This window comes from Zalophus californianus, chromosome 13 (genome assembly GCF_009762305.2).
Source record: "Zalophus californianus isolate mZalCal1 chromosome 13, mZalCal1.pri.v2, whole genome shotgun sequence".
Taxonomy (NCBI): domain Eukaryota; kingdom Metazoa; phylum Chordata; class Mammalia; order Carnivora; family Otariidae; genus Zalophus; species Zalophus californianus.
The window spans coordinates 12,211,749-12,223,970 of NC_045607.1; the positions used below are offsets into that span (position 1 = coordinate 12,211,749).

Below are 12,222 nucleotides of genomic sequence, written 5' to 3' on the forward strand. Positions count from 1 at the left end.
CATTGAAATTTTAAAAGCACATTATTAGGTTAAGCTGCCTCCCATAGGACTATATAATCCTTGAGATCAGCACTTATGCCTATTAATATCTGCTTGCTCCAATCAGTCAGTTAGTTCATAAATATTTCCTGAAGGCCTGCTATATGCCAGGAATTGTGCTAGATGCTGAAGATACAATGGAATATAAAAGAGGCAGTTTCTACCACATATGGCTCCCCCCAGTACCTTGTCCAAGATAGTAGTTTCTCAATAAGCAATCATCGTATTTCTTCATTTTTTATTTTTGGTCATTAAAAATAAAAAAGTAGAAAAGCCTAAAGAGAAAAAGTAGTAATAATCCAGGTTCCCATCACTCAGAATGGTTGACTACAGTAACATTTTGCCCTGTTTTCCTTCAGTCTTTTATTTGTTTCATTTATTCACAAACCTTTATATACTTTTTAAAAAAGATTTTATTTATGTATTTGAAAGAGAGAGAGAGCGAGCGTGCACATGAGTTGTGGGGGAAGGGCAGAGAGGAAGGAGAGAGAATCTCAAGCAGACTCCCCACTGAACAGGGAGCCTGATGCAGGGCTCAATCCCAGGACCCTGAGATCACAACCTGAGCCAAAGGCAGACGCCTAACTGACTGAACCACCCAGGCGCCCCTATAAACTTAAAAAAAAAAAAAGATTTATTTGAGAGAGAGAGAGCGCACGCGCACGTGCACCAGTGGGGGGAGGGGCAAAGGGAGAGAGAGAAGCAGACTCCCCGCTCGCTGATCACGGAGCTCAATGTGGGGCTTGATCTCATAACCCTGGGATCATGACCTGAGCCCAAATTAGACACTTAACTGACTGAGCCACCCAGGCACCCCTTAAACTTTTATAAAGATATGGTACATATGTACAATGGAATATTACTCAGCCATCAGAAAGGCTGAATACCCACCATTTGCATCGACATGGATGGGACTGGAGGGGATTATGCTAAGTGAAATAAGTCAAGCAGAGAAAGACAATTATTGTATGGTTTCACTCATATGTGGAACCTAAGGAATAGCAGGGAGGACCATAGGGGAAGGGGAGGGAAAACCAAATAGGAAGAAATCAGAGAAGGAGACACCCATAAGAGACTCTGGACTCTGGGAAACAAACTGAGGGTTACAGAAGGGAGGTGGGTGGGGGGATGGGGTAACTCGGTGATGGGTATTGAGGGCACGTGTTGTGATGAGCACTGGGTGTTATAATACACAATTAATGAATCATTGAATATTACATCAAAAATTAATGATGTACTATATGTTGGCTAACTGAACATAATAAAACAAAAGTACTTAGTGTGGGAACTGCCCTATGTGCTTTTTTAAAAAAAAGATTTTATTTATTTGTTAGAGAGAGAGAGAGAGGGAGAGTGCACGCACTAGTGACAAACAGACTCCTCACTGAGTGGGAGGCCAAACTGGGACTCGATCCCAGGACTCTGAGATCATGACCTAAGCCAAAGTCAGATGTTCAACCAACTGAACCAACCAGGTGCCCCAGTGCCCTATGTATTTCTTAAGTATTGACTCATTTTTATTTTCCTAATAACCCTATTAGGTAGATACCACTTTTATATTTTTTTATTGAGTATTTTTGAGGTATCATTGACATATAAAAGCTTTACATATTTAACATATACAGTTCAGTGATAAATCTACACCTGTGAAACCATCACCACCATCAGAGCCATAAACATATCTATTACCTCCCAAAGTTTCCTCTAACCCCATCCACTACTACTACTATTATTATTTGTGATAAGGGCACTTAACATAAGAACTACCTTCTTAGTAAATTTTTTTAAAGATTTTATTTATTTTTTGAGAGAGAGAGAGAATGAGAGACAGAGAGCACGAGAGGGAAGAGGGTCAGAGGGAGAAGCAGACCCCCCGCTGAGCAGAGAGCCCGATGTGGGACTCAATCCCGGGACTCCAGGATCATGACCTGAGCCGAAGGCAGTTGCTTAACCAACTGAGCCACCCAGGCGCCCCCTTCTTAGTAAATTTTAAGTATACATTATAGTATTGTTAGTTATAGGCATTATGCTATGTAGTGGATCTTTAGAACTTTATCTTGCACAACTGAAACTTTGTATTCTTTGACGATCACTGCCCCCCATCTCCCTCCCTTCAACCCCTGGGAGCCACCATTCTACTCTCTGCTTCTCTGAGTTTTGACTACTTTAGAGTCCACATATATGGGAGATCATGCAAAATTTTTTTCTGTGTCTGGCTTATTTCACTTAGCATGTCCTCCTCAATCCATGTTGTCACAAGTGATAGGATTCTTTCTATTTTAAGGCTCAATAATATTCCACTGTACATATATACCACATTTTCTTTATCCATCAATGGACATTTAGGTTGTTTCCTTATCTTGGTTATTGTGAGTAATGCTGCAGTGAACATGGGAGTGCGAGTATCTCTTTGGGATCCTGATTTCAATTCCTTTGAGTAAACCAAGAATGGGATTGCTGGATATGGTAGTTCTAGTTTTAATTTTTTTTAATTTTTTAATTTTTTAAATTAACATATAATGTATTATTTGTTTCAGGGGTACAGGTCTGTGATCCATCAGTCTTACACAACACCCAGCACTCACCACAACATATACCCTCCCCAGTGTCCATCACCCAGCCACCTCATCCCCCCACCTCCTTCCCTCCAGCAACCCTCAGTTTGTTTCCTAAGATTAAGAGTGTCTTATGGTTTGTCTCCCTCTCTGGTTTCGTCTTGTTTCATTTTTTCCTCTCTTCCGCTGTGATCCTCTGCCTTGTTTCTTAAATTCCGTGTATCAGTGAGATGGTATGATAATTAGGAACTTCCATACTGTTTTTCATAATGGCTATACCAGTTGACATTCCTACCCGCAGGTGCCAGGTTTCCTTTAATCCACATCCTTGTCAGCAATTGTTCCCTCTTGCTGAAAATTTAATAATAGCCATCCTAATAGTTGATAACTGTTTGTGGTGATAACATTTCCCTGATGACTAGTGATGTTGAGCACCTTTTTATGCACTTTTTGGCCATTTGAATGCCTTTTTTTGGAAAAGTATTCAGGTCCTTTGCTCATTTATCCTATTTTATTTATTAAATGGAAGTATGGTTAACATATAATATATTAGTTTTAGGTGTACACCGTGGTGATTTGATGTTTATATACATTACAAAGTGCTCACTACAATAAGGCTAGTTACCATCTGCCACCATACAAAGTTGTTACAATATTACTGACTGTCTCCCCTATCCTGTACTGTACATCACCATGACTCATTTTTTAAATTTTTTTTAAAGATTTTTATTTATTTGAGAGAGAGAGAATGAGAGACAGAGAGCACAAGAGGGAAGAGGTTCAGAGGGAGAAGCAGACTCCCTGCTGAGCAGGGAGCCCGATGCGGGACTCGATCCCAGGACTCCAGGATCATGACCTGAGCCGAAGGCAGTCGCCCAACCAACTGAGCCACCCAGGTGCCCCACCGTGACTCATTTATTTTATGACTGAAAGTTTGTCCTCTTAATCCCCTTCGTCCATCTCCCCACCTCACTCCCTTCTGGCAACCAAGTTTGTTCCCTGTATTTATGAGTTTGTTTGCTTTGTTTTGTTTGTGTATTTGTTTTTTATTTAAATTCCAGTTAGTTAACATACAGTGTGGTGTTAGTTTCAGGTGTACAATATAGCGATTCAATACTCCTGTACCATTTGCTCATTTTTTTTTAAAAGATTTTATTTATTTGACAGAAAGAGACACAGCGAGAGAGGGAACACAGGTAGTGGGAATGGGAGAGGGAGAAGCAGGCTTCCCACAGAGCAGGGAGCCCGATGTGGGACTTGACCCCTGGACCCTGGGATCAGTGACCTGAGCCGAAGGCAGACGCTTAACGACTGAGCCACCCAGGCGCCCCCATTTTCTCATTTTTAATTGAGTTATTTGTGGGTTTTTTTGTTTTGTTTTGTTTTTTGCTATTGAGTTGTTTGAGTTCCTTGTATGTCTTGGATATTGACCCCTCATCAGATATATGATTTGTAAATATGTCATTTCCCATTACATAGGTTGCAATTTCATTTTGTTGATGGTTTCCTTTGCTGTGAAGAAATGTTTTAATTTGATATAATCCCGCTTATTTTTGCTTTTGTTATCCTTGCTTTTGGTGTCTTACTAAAAAAGTCATTGCCAAGACCAATGTCAAGGAGTTTTCTCTATGTTCCTTCTAGGAGTTTTATGGTTTCAGGTCTTAACAGTTAAGTCTTTAATCCAGTTTGAGTTGAGTTTTGTGTATGGCATAAGATTTGCGTAAAATCTCATTTTTTTTTTCATGTGAATATACATGAGGAGCCCAACATGAAGGATTGGTTAAATTCCAGCTCTGTCCAAACTGAGGAATGTTTCCACTCATGTGTTCATTCTTTCATTCAATAAATATTTCCTATTATAGATAATGCTGCTATAAATAGACAAATTATAGAAGCAGTTCAAGTATCCATTGACTAATTATTGGATAAAGAAGAGGTGGTATAAAATGGAATATTACTCAGCCATAAAAAAAGAATGTCATCTTGTCATTTTCAATGATGTGGATAGAGCTAGAAAGTATTTTTTTTGGCGTCCCATATTTTATTTTTTTTAAGGATTTTATTTATTTATTTGACAGAGACACAGCGAGAGAGGGAACACAAGCAGGGGGAGTGGGAGAGGGAGAAGCAGGCTCCTGGCTGAGCAAGGAGCCCGATGCGGGGTTCGCTCCCAAGAGTCTGGGATCATGACCTGAGCTGAAGGCAGATGTTTAAGGACTGAGCCACCCAGGCACCCCCCATACTTTTATTATTATTATTTTTTAAAGGCTTAAAACATATTTTAATAAGCTGATGCTGTATTACTGCTCCATTTCTCAGAAAAACTCCAAAGATATCAGGGACAAATCAAACATGGTACACCAATAAAAAAATGCACAGCATAACTACATAAGAGAGGCAAGGCTCAGAGCTACTCTCCGACCTTCAGCACACCGCAACCTTGTCCCCAAGATTGTACGAGGCCTGTCAAGAAAAGCTGTGAACAGCAACATCATAGACACAAAAGGGCTGTTCCTGGGTTGTCCTAACCCAAGAAAAAAAGATGGAGGCAACTTAACACGAGATTTTTTTTTAAAGATACACTAAAATGAAAATCTCTAAGAGAAAATGTCTTCCTTAGGACATGAAGGGGTAATATATGGGATGTAACAGAACCGTATTTATGTTGTCTGTGACCTCTGTGGACATTTGCCTGAATTCCCACCTGCGAGTGAATGGAACAATGGGATGCTTGTTTTTGTGGTGTATGTGGCCATGTCTCTGGGGTTTGGAGGGTATAATGAGAAACCAAATAGAACAGGATGGACAAAGAATGGAATGATCAAGATTAATGGGGGCTCTAACTGGATCCATTTTGCCCTGGTTTCCACCCCTGACAGGCCCTCAACAATCACATGAGACTTCAGGAATGCACCACACAAAATCAATTAGTTAAATGATATACCACACAGAACTGATTTGTTAAATATCACCCCTCCCTTGCCCTCAGCCTCCAGCAAATTCCCTCAGAGTAGTAAAGGCAAGGAAGACCTAACTATTGGGAGGAATCCCTAACACTTTTCCAGGGCAGAATTCTGGCTAGTCCAAAAAGGGTCCTTCTCTTAAGGGTTTTTGGGAAACTAGACATTGAAATTTTTATTAGTCTTGGCGATGTTTGTTTGGAGCATATTCAGCTCCAGGAGCTGCACGGTTGAATGCAGGAGGGGTTCCACCAATTGCCCCAATTCCTTCCATTGTAGAAGCTTGGCCAAAGCGTTCAGTTGTTGGTGGGGTCATTCCCAAGGTTCCATCTGGCATCATAGTGGCAGGTCCTGGAGGAGCTGGGGTACCAGCTGGTACTGGAGCAGGGGTCATGGCGCCTCTGTTGTTTATGCCCATAGCACCTCCCATAGCCATCTGGCCCATCCGTATCTCCTGTTCTCTCACATCAGGGAATGTTCCCTTGAATCCTTCCTGGTGTTGCTGCATCATTTCTTCCTGTTGCCGCCGCATCTCTTCCTCACAGCGCCTGCGTTCCTCCTCCTGCCTGAGCTCCAGTTGCTTTCGTTTTTGCACTTCTTAGTTGTGCAGCTCTTCCATCCTCCAAAGTTCTTCTTGACACCTCATCAAATCCTGTCTCATTAGCATGACCTGGTGCTCATGGCGAGCAGCCTCCATCTCCATCTCCAGCTTCTCGCCAGCTTCCTTGATGTTGTGGTCCACTTGGTCCTGCTGCTGCTTCTCCATCTCATTGAGTGCCTTCCAGTGCATGGCATACTCATACTCAAAGGAGCCAGGCTGTGCAAATCTGGGTGGCTGCTCTTGCTCCTTGTGAAATTGCTGGTTCTTTATAACCAACTTCTCTGGAAGTCCCTCTTCATCATCCAACTGGTCCATGGGCTCCACAGTCACAGGCCAAGGAAATGTGGTTAGCAGGAAGGAGCCTTCACTGCACCTGTCCAGAGCTTTCTGAGCAGCTGGCTTCCCTGAGAATTCAACAATGCCTTTTCCTGAGGGCCTTCCTCGATCATCCACGATGACTACAACCCTTTCCACCTGGCCAAACACCGAAAAGGCTTCCTCCAGCAGTTCATTGGAAACATACTGAAGAAGGTTTTGGACTGTAAGGGATACACTATGGCAGGCAAAGTGCACACGCAGCTGCTTTCCACAGAGTGGCATGTTGTCCAGTTCTTCTTTGGCAGTCTCTGCTAGAGTTCATGTTTCCAAGTGGATAAAGCCAAAGCCCTTATCCTTATGAATGAAGACTTCGTCTGCCTTCCCGTATTTCTCATATAGTTTCCTCATCTCCTCCTCAGTGATGTCAGGAGGAAGATTGCCCACAAAGAGCCAGCTATGTTGGGTGAAGGTCTTCTCTCCTGGTTTCCTAAAATTCTTCAAGTCAATAGGCCTTCATTTTGACTGCTGGCTTGTTGCCCATTTGTAGGTATTGGTGGCGGTGGTGGCTGCTGCTATTGTTGCTGGTGGTGCTGCTGGGGGTGATGCTGATGATGCTTCCTTGGAGTATGGTTTTACTTCTCCAAGTGAAAGGTTTTATTGCTCTGCATTTTTGCACCCCTCTACTGACTGTTCTCTCCTCAGAGTAACGGCAATGCTACACGGCCTCTACCGTCCCGAGAAAAGAGTGCACAGCCGCCAGAAATGAGCTAAAGGCAGTTTAGATTTACAAAAAAAATTGCACAGAAAGTACAGAGAATTCCCACATACTCCCTTCCCACCTCATAGTTTTCTCATTTATTAACATATTGTATTAGTGTGATATATTTCTTACAATTGATGAGTCAACATTGATACATTATTATTTTATTTTTTTCATAATGTTAAAAGTTTTAATTGCCCAGGAAATCATAGTAATTCTAAATTCATGTCCCCAAATATATGGCCTTAATGTATAGAAACAAAATTTGACACAACTAAACAATAATAGACTAACCCACAAACATAGTGGGAGATTTTAACATGCCTTTTCAGTACCTTATAGAACAAACAAAGAAAAAAGTACAGATATAGGAGATTTGAACATGATTGATACTTAAACTAAGTGACATATATATATAAAACAATGTATGAAGGGGGGGAAATCGGAGGGGGAGATGAACCATGAGAGACGATGGACTCTGAAGAACAAACTGAGGGTTCTAGAGGGGAGGGGGGGTGGGGGGATGAATTAGCCTGGTGATAGGTATTAGGGAGGGCACATTCTGCGTGGAGCACTGCGTGTTATGCACAAATAATGACTCATGGAACACTACATCAAAAACTAATGATGTAATGTATGGTGATTAACATAACAATAAAAAAAACAATGTACCTAACAACTGCAGCAAAAAAACAATTTGTTTTAGAGCTAGAAAGTATTATGCTGAGTGAAATAAGTCAGAGAAAGACAAATACCTTATAATTTCACTCATATATGGGATTTAAGAAACAAAACAAATGAGCAAAGGGAAAAAAAAAAAGAGAGGCAAATCAAGAAACAGACTCTTAACTATAGAGAACAAACTGATGGTTACCAAAGGGGAGGTGGGTGGGGGGATGAGTTAAATAGATGATGGGGATTAAGGAGTGCACTTATGATGAGCACCAGGTATTGTACATAAGTGCTGAATCACTAAAAGTTACACTTGAAACTAATATTACATAGTATGCTAATTAATAGAATTTAAATAACTAAACTAAAAAACAAAAAACTAAACTACAAAATTACAAAACAAAAAACAACAAAAAAGAGGGATATAGTTAGACGATATGATGGGGAATTTGGCATACTAAGGAATAATTGGAATTTCAAAACAAAAACATTGTCAGAAATCCAAGAAACTGACCCTATATGGTTAAAGCAGAAAGAAGGGGAATATTCTTGAAGCAGCAGGACACTGAGTTTTCATGTGGAAGGCAGTGTGGTCTAGTGCAGAAATTGAAATCAGATAGACATTGTGAGTTAGTCTCAACACACTTTTTCCAAATTGTGGGGCTGCAGGGAAGAACTTATTCTTTCTTATAGTTTCAGCCAGCCACATGTAAATTACTGTGAATAAAACTCGCATTTCAACTGTACTTCTCTTTTGCTTACATGACACTTGATCCATTAGGGACATAATCAGATATTTTTCATTGTTGTATCCTTAATGCCCACCAGAGTTTTTTATAAATAGTTGATGATCAATTAAAAAAATACATGGATGAATGAATTATCTAGTCCAGAGTCTTGAATTAAGTAAGCCCTCAGGTAAATGAGAGCTTCCTATCCCCTAATTTCTAAGAGTATCTTGAGCTTGAGTGGGTTGAATAATATCCTCATGACAAACTCTCTATCCTTAACAAGAATATATTCCTTCACAAATTAGTAAGAGAAAGATTGTAAAGGTTGAGAATGTGTTTTTACAACCTCAGTTAGCCTTGCTATAGGAAAATGCTACAGGAGGAGGTTATGAACATAAGTTTGGTTTCAGACAGACTGGGAACTGAATCTTGTTCAAATACTTTAAGACTGTAGAGAACCTCAATTATCTATTTTTGAAATATTTCAACAGGAATAATAATTTTTATGTAATGTTTCCTATGTATGAGGGTTGTTTAAATATTTTACATAATCTCATTTTTTACCAATTAACAACCTTATGAGGTGTGGGCTATTATTAATTCTCATTACTGTTTAGAAAACTGAGGTGTGTATAGGTTAAGATATTTGCCCAAGATCTCACGGCTGGTAAGTGATAGAGCTAGGATTGCAACTTTACAGTCTGTTAGCCCAAACACTAAACTATACTGCCTTTCTTAGTGCTAATAAAAAAGTGCTATTTGAGTATGAAATGAACAAACGCATGTAATAGAATAGTGTGTGTCATATAGTCATCACTCAATACAAATTAACTAGTACTTTATCATCATTACGCTCTCATAATCCTCAGAGACTTTCTGTCCCTGGAGAAAGTTTCCTCTTTCCTTTTGATAATTTACATGTCCTCAATGAACTGTTCTTCTTCAGCCTAACCTTTGTAACAATAGGCTTAACTTCCGTCAGTAAGGGCCAGACCCCATCACACCATGAATATCTGAAGTAAATATATAGTGGTGGCTTTAACAGGTGGATTTAAAATTAAATTCCAGTTATGACTTAATCTCTGTTTTTAACTTTACCAGTGCAGATTATATATGTATATATATTTATACCTATATGAGTGTAAATATATATAAAGATCATATAAATTTTTTTGAAAAACTCTTTAATTCAGCATGGTTTGCTGGCTGACTCTTCAGTGACTCTTCAGTGGAATAAATAGATAATGGAAGTGATAATTTCAAAAATGAATTCATAACAAATCAAATTTCTTTTTTTAAATTTAAATTCAATTAGCCAACATATAGTACATCATTAGTTTTTGATATAATGTTCAGTGATTCATTAACAAATCAAATTTCTTACAATCATTTTCATTTTCTTTCAAATTGGAGTGTACGAACTAGGAAACACCTTTCTTTGAGAATAAGCTAATAAATTCAGAAAAGTGATAGTAGCGAGTTAATTTCTCTTTTACACCAATTATTGGCTTATTGTTTTTTCAGTGTCTTAAAGAATTCAAGAAACTAAAGACTACTTTAAAAAAAATGCTTCAATTCTAAGAGTTTTATTTTTAAATTTAAGTAATTCAGCAGACATACAATGAAGGATGTTGAGTTGTTTTGCTGTTTACTTTAAAACAAGACATTTTAAGAGTAATTAAGTCTCCTTAACTATACATTAAAAATTAGATGCTATCATTTTTATGTTGTTCTTTGTTATAATTAACATGGTAAATAAAACACACAAATGCCAGCATTGAGTTTGAGGGGCAGTTCTCAAATATAATGTGCTAACCTAGTTAAGTCTGAATAATCTTTACATGAATTATTTTAGATTAATACTGGAATGAAATTGCATTTTTAAATTCTAGTAGAGATGATTCTGAACCCCTGAGGCTAAGTTCACAGTTCCCTAGAGATGTATGCATCTCAGTTTGTAAAATACTTCTTAATAACAAAGTTTTCAAACTAGTTTCCTTTTCTAAAGCTTTGGCTTCCTTCCTTCCTTCCTTCCTTCCTTCCTTCCTTCCTTCCTTCCTTCCTTCCTTCCTTCCTTCCTTCCTTCCTTCCTTCCTTCCTTCCTTCCTTCCTCCCTCCCTCCCTCCCTCCCTCCCTCCCTCCCTCCCTCCCTTCCTCCTCCTCCTCCTCCTCCTCCTCCTCCTCCTTCTTCAGTATAGTTGACACACAATGTTAGATTAGTTTCAGGTATACAACGTAATGATTTAACTTTCTATTTTTCTAAGCAATGCTGTCAGCTAACATGATTAAGGAATGTAGCCTCATAGTCATATTTTTATTATTAGCAAACCTAATCAAACCAAGAAACAGTAAATGAATTAAGTCCAACCAAATAACACCACAAACACATGTTAACTTAAATGAGAAAACTCTCAAAGTCTGTCAAAATAAGTGAGTAATATTCCATTGTGTGTGTGTGTATATATACACACACATCTTATTTATTCATTCATCTATCAATGGACAGTTGGGTTGCTTCCATATCTTAGCTATTGTAAATAATGCTACAATAATAGGGGTGCATATATATTTTTGAATTAGTGTTTTGGTTTTCTTTCAGTAAATACCCAGTAGTGGAATTCCTGGATCATTAAAAATTTTATTTTTAATTTTTGAAGAACCTCCATTCTGTTTTCCACAGTGGCTGCACCAATTTGCATTCCCACCAACAGTGTCTGAAGGTTTCTTTTTCTCACATCCTTGCCAACACTTGCTGACAACTTCTTGTCTTTTAGATTTCAGCCATTCTGACAGGTGTAAGGTGATATATCATTGTGGTTTTTTTAAACTTATTTTATTTAAATTCAATTAGTTAACATATAGTGTATCATTTAGTTTCAGATGTAGACTTCAGTAATTTCCTCAGTTGCACACAACACCCAGTACTCATTACATCACATGCCCTCCTCAATGTGCATCACCCAGTTACCCCATCCCCCCACCCACCTCCTCTCCAGCAACCCTCAGTTTGTTTTCTATAGTTAAGAGTCTCTTATGTTTTATGGCTTTGACTTGCATTTCCCTGATGGTAGGTGATTTTGAGTACTTTTTCATGTGTCTTTTCTCTTGGTTATTTGCAACAACATGGATAGACTTAGAGGATATAATGCTAAGTGAAGTAAGTCAGACAGAGAAAGACAAATACCTTATGATTTCACTTATATATGGAATTTAAGAAACAAAACACATGAGCAAACAAAAAACCAGACTCCTAAATGCAGAGAACAAACTGGTGGTTTCCAGAGGGGAGGTGAGTGGGGAGTTGGGTGAAATAAAGGGCATTAAGAGTACAGTTGCCGTGGGGCGCCTGGGTGGCTCAGTTGGTTAAGCGACTGCCTTCGACTCAGGTCATAATCCTGGAGTCCCGGGATCGAGTCCCACATCGGGCTCCCTGCTCAGCAGGGAGTCTGCTTCTCCCTCTGACCCTTTTCCCTCTCGTGCTCTCTATCTCTCATTCTCTCTCTCTCAAATAAATAAATAAAATCTTAAAAAAAAGAGTGCAGTTGCCATGATGAGCACTGAGTAATGTATAGAATTGTTGAATCAT

At 39.1% G+C, this 12,222-nt stretch overlaps 1 pseudogene; it reads right to left on the reverse strand.

Annotated features, from left to right (window-relative positions):
* Positions 1-5,732: 5,732 nt before the first annotated feature.
* LOC113934178 lies at positions 5,733-7,144 on the reverse strand (annotated as a pseudogene).
* Positions 7,145-12,222: the final 5,078 nt, after the last annotated feature.